We start from the raw sequence: 13,366 nt of genomic DNA, 5'->3' as shown, positions 1-13,366 counted from the left end.
AAAAAAAGAGGTGGTTCTTCTACTAGCTTTACACGTGTTTCTGAAAGTTTACCTGAAAATATAAATGTAGACTATGAGCAACTACAAATAGATTATGGTATATATAATAATTTAGATAATATTGAGTCACCTGATAATTTTGAAATACAACCATCTGCACCTGATACTGCTAGTCAAACTACTAGGGGTGACGGTCGTGGTTGTATGGGTAGGCTTCCTCTCCCTATTAAGAAGAATCGAAGATTGATAAGTAACTGTTGGAATTTTTTTCTTTTTTTTATATAAAAATCCAAGTGTGGTCGACCAATGGCAAAAATATAATTACTTCAATTATGCAAGGTTAAATTGGAAAAATGGATAAAAATGAAATGTTTTACTTGCCCACTGCTTGCTCACTTCAAGTTTCCATTCCAATACACTCACGGTAGGTCTAGAAACATCAGTTCTTTCATCTCTTTTCATGGAGAAATGCTCTTTCAATTTTTTGCTCTAATTTTCTTCATCTTCTATCACGACCCCAAACCGGCCTGGTCGTGATGGCGCCTCTCGTGAAGACAAGGCCAGCCGACACAACACTCACCTTAACCCTTTAAGCATTAAGAGTTATTTTTAAGTCTTTAAATTAAACAATGTTTCATAATAAAATCCTGAAATAACAGTGCGGAATAAAATACCAGCCCGACATCGGGGTGTCACTAGTCATGAGCAACTATCAAGGTCTGAATACAATAAAAGTCTAAAAATTTACTAAATACAGTAAAACAATGAGGGGAAGGAAGCGGTGCTGCGAACGTCATGCAACCACCTTGCTAACTCTGATGACTCCGCGGCTGAGCTATCAACACCCGCTACCGGGTTTCGATATACCTGAATCTGCACACGAGGTGCATGGAGTAATGTGAGTACTCCAACCCAGTAAGTAATAAGAGTAAATAAAGGCTGAGCAGTAGGAAACAATGAATCCACATTCACGTTAGGCTCAATAAACACAACAGGTCTTCAAATCATAATACGAGTCAATCTTCCCTTTTAAAATTCAACCTTTAGTAAAAATCATTTTAAAATACTTTCCAGCAGTTTCGGTAGGGGTTCAATACCATTTAAGATAATAATAGAGATTAAAGCCATAATCGGCCCCTCGGGCAAAACATAGTTTGTAAAATAGCCCCTCGGGCAAAATAGTAATCATAAACACTTCATAACTTAAAAATCTCAGTGGAAATAACCAATGCCAAATCAGTGATTAATTTCTGAACATCTCATAAACCCCAGTTTAAATAAAAGTTGTTTTAAAACATTTGTTCAACTTTCCGACAGAGGCTCAATATAAAGATGAGTGAAAACAATCGATAAATCAACATATTCGATAGAAATTCACTTTAAAGAGGAGTGAAATCAATAAGTCCATAAACAGGCCTTTCAGGCAAAAACATCACTCATATGCATGTATATATCTATCTCCCCTCGGGCTAGCCTCTCTGTCACTCGTGACTCAACTCTTATCAATCAGTACTCGCACTCAGCATTCACGCTCAATTGGTACCATATAGTAACCGATGCGGCGTGCAGCCCGATCCGTATATCTCTCATAATAACTGAAATCAAAGTAACCGCTGCGGCGTACAACCCGATCCATATAAATAGTCGACTGCACTCACTGGGGGTATGCAAACTCCGGAGGGGCTCCTACAGCCCAAGCGCTATATTGCTGCAGCGCGCAGCCCAATCCATATAAGTATCGCTACGGTGTGCAGCCCGATCCATATACATATATATATATACATTGCTGCGGCGTGCAGCCCGATCCATAGATATATAATCCTCACAACTAGACCTCGGCCTCTCTCAGTCATTAACCTCACCATCAGACTCTCAGTCTATCTCAGTCATCAATCTCATAATCAGACCCTCGGTCTATCTCAATAAAATAGGGAACTCATCCCAAAACAATTTCCATATTTTAAGAATATAGTGATAAAGCCAGATTTGAGCAGTAAACATGTAAAACATGACTGAGAATATGATTTCAAACAAATAGAGTGAGGAAAGATAGTAAAAATGCCCCTAAGGGTCTCAACAAGTCAGCACAAGGCCCCAAACATGGCATACAACCCAAAAATATAATAATGTCAAACAATTAACTATCAAATACGCATTAAAATATTTGTTCGGGATGGACTAGGTCACAATCCCCAGTGGTGCTCTACCCCACGCTCGTCATCCAGCATGCAAGTCACCTCAAAGTAACACAACGACGTATAATCCGGGGTTTCAAACCCTCAAGACAGTATTTACGATCATTACTTACCTCGAACCAGCTAATCCTCTAGCTCGCGATGCCTTTGTCTCTCAAATCGACCTCCGAATGGTTCTCCAAATCCCCAATCAAAATCTCAAATTCCCAAGCCCTATTTCTTCCATTTTTAGCAAGAATTCAATGATTTTCTAGGTGGATTTCACAATATAAATGAGTTTTAAGTACAAAATTCTTACCTCCAAACGTTTCTCCTTGAATCCCTCTTCAATCCCCTTCAAAAAGCTCTCAAAATGATCAACTATGGCTGAAAAATGGACCCAAATCGCGGACAAGAGGACTTAAAAACATTCTGCTCAGGCTTTATCGAGGTGTACCTTGCGTTGTGCAGGTTGTACATCCTCTTACCATTTTCCCTGTTGTACACCTTCTGTTAAAACACCTATAACTCCTTGTGGAAATATCCAAATGAAAGATCTTCAAGTCTAGTTTTTAAATATTCAAACCGTTTGTCATTGGATATTTCCACAAGGAGTTATATGCGTTTTAACAGAAGGTGTACAACAGGGAAAATGGTAAGAGGATGTACAACCTGCACAGCGCAAGGTACACCTCGATGAAGCCTGGGCAGAATGTTTTTATGTCCTCTTGTCCGCGATTTGGGTCCATTTTTCAGCCATAGTTGATCATTTTAAGAGCTTTTTGAAGGAGATTGAAGAGGGATTCAAGGAGAAACGTTTGGAGGTAAGAATTTCAGACCTAAAACTCATATATTGTGAAATCCACCTAGAAAATCATTGAATTGTTTCTAAAAATGGAAGAAATAGGGCTTGTAATTTTGAGATTTTGATTGGCGATTTGGAGGACCATTCGGAGGTCGATTTGAGAGACAAAGGCATCGCGAGCTAGATGATTAGCTGGTTCGAGGTAAGTAATGATTGTAAATACTGTCATGAGGGTTTGAAACCCCGGATTATACGTCATTGTGTTACTTTGAGGTGACTTGCACGCTGGATGACGAGCGTGGGGTAGAGCACCACTGGGGATTGTGACCTAGTCCATCCCGAACGAATATTTTAATGCGTATTTGATAGTTAATTGTTTGACATTATTATATTTTTGGGTTGTATGCCATGTTTGGGGCCTTGTGCCAACTTGTTAGGGGCATTTTTACTATATTTCCTCACTCTATTTGTTTGAAAGCATATTCTCAGTCATGTTTTACCTGTTTACTGCTCAAATCTGGATTTATCACTATATTCTTAAAATGTGGAAATTGTTTTGGGCTGAGTTCCCTATTTTACTGAGATAGACCAAGGGTCTGATTGTGAGACTGATGACTGAGATAGACTGAGAGTCTGATGGTGAAGTTAATTACTGAGAGAGGCCGAGGGTCTAGTTGTGAGGATTATATAACTATGGATCGGGCTGCACGCCGCAGCAATGTATATATATATGTATATGGATCGGGCTGCACGCCGCAGCGATACTTATATGGATCGGGCTGCGCGCCGCAACAATATAGCGCTTGGGCTGTAGGAGCCCATCCGGAGTCTGCACGCCCCCAGTGAGCGCAGTCGACTATTTATATGGATCGAGATGTGCACCACAGCGATGCATGTATAAGGCTGCACGCCACAGTGGTTACTTTGATTTTAGTTATTGTGAGAGATATACGGATCGGGTTGTACGCCGTAGCAGTTACTATATGGTACCAATTGAGCGTGAATGCTGAGTGCGAGTACTGATTGGTAAGAGTTGAGTCACGTGTGACAGAGAGGCTAGCCTGAGGGGTGATAGATATATGCATGCATATGAGTGATGTTTTTTCCTGAGAGGCCTGTTTATGGACTTATTGATTTCACTCCTCTTTAAAGTGAATTTCTATCGAATATGTTGATTTATCGACTGTTTTCACTCATTTTTATATTGAGCCTCTGTCGGAAAGTTGAACAAATGTTTTAAAACAACTTTTATTTAAACTGAGGTTTATGAGATGTTCAGAAATTAATCACTGATTTGGCATTGGTTATTTCCACTGAGATTTTTAAGTTATGAAGTGTTTATGATTATTGTTTTGCCCGAGGGGCTGTTTTACAAACTATGTTTTGCCCGAGGGGCTGATTATGGCTTTAATCTCTATTATATCTTAAATGGTATTGAACCCCTACCAAAACTGCTGGAAAGTATTTCAAAATGATTTTTACTAAAAGTTGAATTTTAAAAGGGAAGATTGACTCGTATTATGATTTGAAGACCTATTGTGTTTATTGAGCCTAACGTGAATGTGGATTTATTGTTTCCTACTGCTCAGCCTTTATTTACTCTTATTACTTACTGGGTTGGAGTACTCACATTACTCTCTGTACCTCATGTGCAGATTCAGGTATATCGGAACCCGGTAGCGGGTGTTGATAGCTCAGCCGCGGAGTCATCAGAGTTAGCAAGGTGGCTGCATGATGTTCGTAGCACCTCTTCCTTCCCCTCATTGTTGTTACTGTATTTAGTAAATTTTTAGACTTTTGTTGTATTCAGACCTTGATAGTTGCTCATGACTAGTGACACCCCGATGTTGGGCTGGTATTTTATTCCGCACTGTTATTTCAGGATTTTATTATGAAACATTGTTTAATTTAAAGACTTAAAAATGACTCTTAATGCTTAAAGGGTTAAGGTGAGTGTTATGTCGGCTAGCCTTATCTTCACGAGAGGCGTCATCACGACCAGGCCGGTTTGGGGTCGTGACAAGTTGGTATTAGAGCCTAGGTGACATAGGTCTCACAAGTCATGAGCAGGTTTAGTAGAGTCTTGCGGATTGGTACAGAGACGTCTGTATTTATCCTCGAGAGGCTGCAGAACCTTTAGGAAAACTTCACACTCTTGAATTCTTATCGTGTGTCCTTTGATTCAGCTTGAAATGTAACTCTTTGAATTCCTTCCACGCGTTCATATGCGCGCATGAACACTCAGTATCAGATGTGCCTTGATGGCTTGTGATTCCCCGATCGAGGGGCGAGATGTGATCTCTGTGAGTTTGATGTTGGGCCAATCTGGAGTACTTGAGGCCGAATATTTGCCTATGGCTTGAGCACCGAGGTGCTGATTGTGCGAGCAAGTATTTTTGAACTTATATGTTCGGTAGTTTCCCTATTAGTGGGAGTGATGGCTGGATAACTATGTGATGAGTATGTTAGTACTGCGAGACGTATCCATCTTGATTTGAGGTATAGCCCCGAGTTATGGGTGTGCAAAGAGTCTTTTCATGTGTCCTAGTTGGGAGTGAAGTAAATTTCAGGTTGCGGTATGAGTTCAGACTCAGGAAGACTAAGTGACTGCGTAATGGTTATGACGGTGGAAGGTATACATAAATGTTAGTTTAAGGTGAAGAAGGTGGGTTATCTCATGCGAAGTATTCTGAGGTTGTACAATCCTTATGTGTCTGTTAGATTTGCGAGTGAAGGATATGTGTTGCAACTTAAATTGGGTCGCTTAGTGAGTGGGTGTAACTGTTGCGAGAGTGAAATGCGAGATTTGCAGAAGAGTTAAAATTCTAGATGATCTGTGTTTTCACAAGCTTATAAAGGATTTGAGTTTAATCTCATTATGGTATCATGGCATCAATAGAGTATAATCGTTATGAGTTATTGAGATTGTGTTGATCTATGGCTTCGAGCCAAGTGGGGGAGTCCGCTATTGAATAGTTGATTGCACGGTTATGTGCTCTAATGGTTCCAGTTTGAGGCGTATTTGTGAATCAGTTATGGCTCGAGTAAAGGAAATTTCAATAAAGGTTATGTTATGCTTTATGGGTGTACGAGAATCGGGGAATGACTTGAGTTGTGGTTGGTAAGGAATGCTCGGTGTATAGGGCAGGACGTTGCTTGGTTATATTGAAATGAGGTCACATTCTGCAGTGTCAGAGTGCAAATAAAGCACATGTTGTTCGGTTCGTTTAATCAATCTAACTGCGGTTTGAGTAGAGTGGACGCCTCTAGAGAATGGTCCTATTGTGTTCCAAATTTTACATGCAATAATTGGAGGCTTTCAAGTTATACTTATGGATAGAGACAGAGTTTTCCTTGGAAGACGTCAAGACTTGTGGTGTTTTCTATATTAATTGTGGGATTCTATGTATTAGTATTAGGAGGTAATGGATTTAGATCCGCAGGAAGTTCTTCAGAGCGAAGTATTTCGAATATGGTGCTTTTGGGAATATTTAAGAGAGTATTCAACGGCTTATGAGCCTTAGACAGTGTGGTTTTATGTTTGGGTCTCGTGTGGTAATCCTGGGTTGAGAAATTGTGGTGCTATAGCAAGAGAGAATATCAAGTTGAAAATGAATCATAAGGAAATTTAGATAGATGGAATAGTTTGATAGTAGACTGAATCGGTATAGTAAGGATATGATTAATTCCGTGTGTGCAGGTACAGGTGTCCCTGAGGTGTAGAGCGAGCTTTCCTGCCGTTCAGTTTTTCATCGGAGTTATCGAAGTAGCTGCATGGTGTCCGCAGACCCGATTTCTCCTTCTATCTTTCTTTACTATTCTGCATTTCAGACATATTTCTGCATTAGGCTGTTGAAACCTTGTATTAGAGGCTCAGACTTGTGACACCAGATCATTGGGCATTTGTAGAGATTTCATTATGACCTTCCACATGTTTCAATCTTTTATTTCAGACTTCTACTTATATTAAATTGGTAGCTATTTCTGAAAATTAGTAATGAATTCTAATAAGAAGTGATTGTGAGTGGTAATTGGTCGGGCTTACCTAGCATCGTGTTGGAGGCCATCACGACCGAGATTGGGGTCGTGATATCTTCTTAATTGGGTGGTAATTGATAATGGATTTCAGGCCTCTTTGGTTGTAATTTCAGTTGATTTCCAACTGCCCATTTATTAATTATATAATTTTTATAGTTCTTGAATGAAGATTTAATGATGCCTTTCGCCATTCTTACCGTGTCAGCTTAAAACCCATGTGCCTACTTCTATTCTCTTATTCCCATTTGGAATATCTCTTTATTTGCTTCTGTATGTTTGGGGATTTTATCTTGCAGTTGTCTTTAAGGTTCAATTATAATTTTCTTTTTTGCTGGGAGCTTTTGAATTATTTCTTTACGAAATTTTTGTTTGTGTATGTTTTTTATCTATTCCAGAAATTTGCAGGGATGAGAGGTCCTCTTAAGGGTTTATCAAATTTATTTTTTATTAACACTTTAATGGCTTTAATTGCATCTGAATTATCAAAGTGAGGTTTTTGAATTGCTTTGGTAGCTCTTTCCTTTTGTCTTATTGTTTTGTAATATCCATTTATGAAATATTTCCTCAGGAATTACTTATCGTTGCTATCAGATTTCTTATCTCCTCCTTGATTCTTGACGTTTTGTATTAGGTAAAACCTTAAGTCGAAGCTCTAAATAACCAAAATATATGATTGGAGTTCATCCTAAAGATTCACCTTTCCGCCTGTAAGCTACTTTATCATGTCTTTTATTTTTGGAGCCATCAGTCAAACTTTATATGCCTTTAAGATTCTGATGCTTTTGTATATAATGTAAAAGAAGTTTCTGAAAAAGTTTGGACATGTTTGTGAAAAATGATAACCAAACTTCATCTCTTAGTCATAAAGGATCATCAATGAGTTTCATTTCATTTGGATAAATTACCTGTATATATTTTAGTTATACTTGAGGTTGGAGATTCTCTACCATAAATATTTTAAAATGAAATGGCATGTTTATGCATTTCATGTAACTTAGAATTCAAAGAAGTTCTATAGATACTCATATTAAGCAAATATAGTTAGATTCCCTTTGTTTGATAGTAAGTAGAAAACTATGTAGGTGTATTATTTTACTAGACCCAAGTGAGATACATTTGACCTAAAAATGTGCAAGTTTTTTATCATCTCAATTTTACTCAATATTTATTATTTATTGTTTCCTTGTTAGCTTTGTCATGATAAGAAGGAATAATTCTATTAAGTTGCATTTTGTTTTAATTTTGTTCTCTTTTTTCCTACCTTTTTATGTTGTAATAATATATTGATGAGTATGTTATTAATTTTTTTATTTTTTTTTAATTTTAGCATAGTGTTAGTATCCTTCATAATAAATGAGAGGATTGATGAGATTAGTTGGATGTAAGAAAGATCTTACAACTTGGCATGCCAGAATGAAATAAAATAATGAAGGTTGAAGTATTCCAGGCAATGTTGATATTTTTCATTTGAGGCAAGTGGCTGAATTTTATATGCCTTGATATGATGAATTAGTATTTTAAGTGGGTTCGTCAAATAGGTACACGTATGAGTCTACTCAGTTATCTTTGGAATTTATCTTATAAGAACGTATGGATCACTTTAAAGTTAGTTTGGAAGTTCAATTGAATCGAGAGAAATTGCTTTAATTACTAGGAAAAGTTTAATTTGAAGGATCATTTGGACAAAGTATATTTTCTTCAGTGTTAGGTATGGAACGGAAAAATTATTGAACACAAAGCAAAGGTCTCTAAATAAGTAAGTAAATCATGTTTTTTTTTTTTTTTTTAAATACATTATGTTAGTTTAATATTTTTCTTCACTTTGAAGGGAGCCTTGGAGCAAGTAAAATTGTTTCCGTGTTGCCTATAGTATAGGTTATGAGTTCGAGTCGTGGAATCAGTTGTGAATGCTTACATTAGGGCAGGCTGCCTACATTGTGTACGACCCTTCTCTTGACAATACGTGAACGCAGAATGCTTTGTGCACCCCGCTATTCGTAGATGCCAAAAGATATATGTCAGCCTCTTTTTTTTTTTGCCAAAAGACATATGTTAGCCTCTTTTTTTTTTGCAAAAAGATATATGTTTGCCTCAGTTGAAGAGGAAATGACTGCTTCTGATAAAAGGACCTCTATATGCTGCTAAAGTTCTGAGATTATTCTAATGTTAACCTTTTAACTTTAGATGCCGAGAATTTGTATCTTGTCTCAAATAAGAAGACATGACTATTTCCCTCTTTTAACAAAAAATAACTGGGACATGACTTATTCTACTATAGAAGAACCTCTATTTCTTCCTAAGTTGCGAGAATTTTCTAATTCCATATATTTTGTGTTGCCTCAGTTGGAAATTAGACGAAGTTCTACATTCTTTTTCGCGTAAAATCTAATGCTACATTGATATATCCTGAGCTAGGACTCATCGTGGCAATTTATTTCAGGTGTTCCTTTAGTTTGGAGATTCTAGTAGTCAATCATGTTTTGCAAATTATGTTACATTTCTCATAAGCCGCTCAAAATAGTTCACCACAAGAGGGGTAAAAGCTTTATTAATTTTTTGTGAATTGTACATATTGTTCCAATGGCAGGTAGATCACCTTCTACTTATATAATGTTATTGCTCTAAGTCAACTACATTTTATCTCCTTTCAGAAAGTGTGAGTTCAAAATAAATTACTTTCAATAGTAGTCGAAGAAGATACATAAGGAGTTGCTAATTTTTTTCTTGTGTGTGTGGATGTGATGACCCGAAAGGTCATCACTTGTTTAAAAAGATAAAATTCTGTATTCCGAGGCCTTAAAAATCTCTTTTAGCATTACCTCGATTTGTGTGCGCAGTCTGAGCGCGTAGCCGGAAAGCCTATATGTGAAAATCTGTGAAAAATAATAAGTTTTGACTATAAAATGAGTTAATTTGACTTCGGTCAACGTTTTAGAGAAACGGACCCGGACCCGTGATTCGACGGTCTCGGAGGGTCCGTAGAAAAATATGGGACTTGGGCCTATGCCCGGAATCGAATTCCGAGGTCCCAAGCCCGAGAAATGAATTTTTTAAAAAAAATTATTTTCTGAAATTGTTTAAAGGTTTTGGAAATGAATTTTGATTAGAACGTGTGGGTATCGGGCCCATATTTTGGTTTCGGTGCCCGGTACATGTTTTATATATGATTTAAGATAATTCTGTGAACTTTGGTAAGAAACGGAATCCGTTTGATGTGATTCGGACCTTAAATGCAAATTTGATGTTTAAAGGAGTTTTGAGAAATTTCATTGATCTTGAGGTTTAATTCGATGTTCGTGATGTTATTTTGGTGATTTGAGTACACGAATAAGTCCGTAGGATGTTTTTGAGGTTGTGTGTATATTTGGTTTGGAGCCCCGAGGGCTCGGGTGAGTTTTGGATAGGCCACGGGGTGCATTTTTAACTTAGAAAATTGCAGGTTTTCAGCTGTGCATAGCAGGCCTGCAGGCTTCGCAAATGCGAAGCCTGGCTCGCAAATGCGATATCGCAAATGCGAGCGGCTTGTCGCAATTGCGAAGAAAGCCCAGGCCAGCTCCCTCTCGCAAATGCGAGATTATCTTCGCAATTGCGAAGTTTCCTATTTGGCCGGTGGTCGCAAATGCGATGATGTGGTTGCAATTCCCAAGTCGCAAATGCGACATGTTGATCGCAAATGCAAAAGTCCAGTTTTCCCTGAAGGGTTCGCAAATGCGAGCCCTGTTTTGCAATTCCCAAGCTAGCAGAGGTCGGGGTTCGCAATTGCGAACCCCTGTTCGCATTTCCTATACTTGCGACCTGCAACTTTATACTTAGACGATTTTAAACCCATTTTTCACATATTTTCAAAACACAAACTCCTTTGGGAGATTTTCCAAGAACAACTCTTCTTCCAAATCGATTGTAAGTTAGTTTTAACTAATTTCCTTCAATCATTAATATCTTTTAACATGATTTCAACTTAAAATCAATGATTTTCATGGGGGAAATTGGGTGTTTTGGGTAGAATCTAGTTTTTTCAAAAATTGGGGATTTGGACCTCGATTTGAGGTCCGATTTAAAAACAAATTATATATTTGGGTTCGTGGGGGAATGGGTAATCGGGTTTTGGTTCGAACCTCGATTTTGACCATGTGGGCCAGGGGCAATTTTTGACTTTTTGGGCAAAACTTTGGGAAATTCATTTTCATGCATTCAAATTGATTCTCTTAGCGTTTATTGATGTAATTAAGTAACTTCTGACTAGATACGAGCGAATTGGCGGAGGAATCGAGGGGTAAAGCTATAATTGAAACTTAAGTTGTGTTCGAGGCATCGAGGTAAGTGTTTGGTCTAACTTTAGCTTGAGGGATTAGGAGTTGTGTCCTATTTGCTATTTGCTTCTTGTTGAGTACGACGTATAGGCATGGTGACGAGTATCTATACGTTGGTATCGAGCATGACCGTGAGTCTTAAATTGAAATTTGTTGTGTTCTTAAATGATACTACATATGCTTTAATTAATGATTCTCGATATTGAGCAAGGATTAAGTTTGTTTTCGTGGAAATTACTGATGATTGAGTATTGGTGTTAGCTGAGATGAGTAGGAATTGGGTTAAGATTGGTTATAGTTGTTTCTCCCTTGCCGGGACGTATGTACTTTTACTATCGAATCCCTTGCCGGGATAGTGTAGTTTATTGTTGATCCCTTGCTGGGACTCTTGGTATGGTTGTAGTTAAAGGTATATACGTTATATTGGATCGGATTGCACGCCGCAACAATGTTATATTGGATCAGGTTGCACGCCTCAACAATGTTATATTGGATCGGGTTGCATTCCGCAACAATATTATATTGGATCGGGTTGCACGCCGCAACAATGTTATATTGGATCGGGTTACACGCCACAACAGTGATATAAATGGATCGGGTTGCACGCCGCAACAGTGTTAAATGATAAGGATCGTGTTGCACGCTGCAACAGTGTTATTATTGTTTTGTTGTAGATCTTGAGTTGTTCTCTTATATTACTCTTATGTTTCTACTGGATTTGATATTTCCCCCGCAGCATGTACCCCCTCCCATGTTAATTGTTTACTCCTGTTTATTTTTCCGCTGTATATTATATAACTGCACAGGTTTATCTGGAGTCTGGTCCTAGCCTCGTCACTACCTCACCGGGGTTAGGCCAGGCACTTACCAGCACATGGGGTCGGTTGTGCTGATGCTACACTCTGCACTATGTGCAGATTCCGGAGCAGCTCTTGGGCAGTAGCACTTGGGGAGCCAGCCTTCAGTCTAGCCAGAGATCCCGAGGTAGTCCTGCAGGCGTCCGCAGGCCCGACGTTCTCTTCTATTTTAATATGTACTCTGTTTTCATTAGATTTCGAGACAGATAGTATTTCCTTCAGACATTTGTTGTAGTAATCTTAGTCCGTCCGTGAATGTTGTGACACCAGATTCCGGGTAGAGGAGTATATTGGCATTGTAGTACTGGCTTGGTTATATTTTAGATGTTTAAGTCTTCCGCTTGTTCTGTTTATCGTAAATATTTAAATTTTGATTACCTGTTAATTCAAATTGTTAAAAAGGATTAGAATAAAAGAGTTAGTAATTCCTACGTTTCGCGGCTTGCCTAGCTTCTACGAGTAGGCGTCATCACGACTCCCGAGGGTGAAAAATCCGGGTCGTGACAGTGGAATATCAAGTGTTTTGGGAAGTGCAAGATATGTAGGGAGCACCGTTGTTTCTAAATGCTGCTTTATTCTTTGAGAGTTGACCTTTCTTTAGTCTTTCTGGTTCTTTAAATTGTATCTATAGAATTATTGATAAACTTCAATTCATGACTATTTCAATTTGCATTATACTTGTTTCATGTTTCACATATCCAATTTTCTGGCAAAGTTATGACTAGGGATAAGTTTTCCAACACATTGAATGATCATGCATTAATTTATGCTGTATGGGAGCATTCATATAATTTTAACTGTGCTGAGAAGCACTTTTGGAATAGGATTAATGCACTAAAAGAAGAATATTATTTCTACCAGATGGCCAAATAATATCCTTATCAACTATTGTAATGGCTTAAATAGGTGGTCATTGATGCATTTAATATTGGTGTGCAGGTTAAATTGGATGGAGTAGGATGTGAGCTTTGTCTCTTATTAACTCTGTGAGTGCTGTCTCTTTATCAGCGCACATTTACACAAGGAAACCTCATATTTGTTAAAGTTCAACTCTTGAAAATAAATTGTATCTCTTGTAAGTCTCCCATAAGTAAAGATATATATTTGTTTGTTCGTGTTTGATGATCAACCGTTTCAAGAATTCTGTGACATGATCTTTTGTTCACCTTAATCTTTTGCATG

The sequence above is a fragment of the Nicotiana sylvestris genome, chromosome 6 (genome assembly GCF_000393655.2).
Source record: "Nicotiana sylvestris chromosome 6, ASM39365v2, whole genome shotgun sequence".
Lineage (NCBI taxonomy): Eukaryota > Viridiplantae > Streptophyta > Magnoliopsida > Solanales > Solanaceae > Nicotiana > Nicotiana sylvestris.
This window is presented reverse-complemented; position numbering follows the sequence as displayed.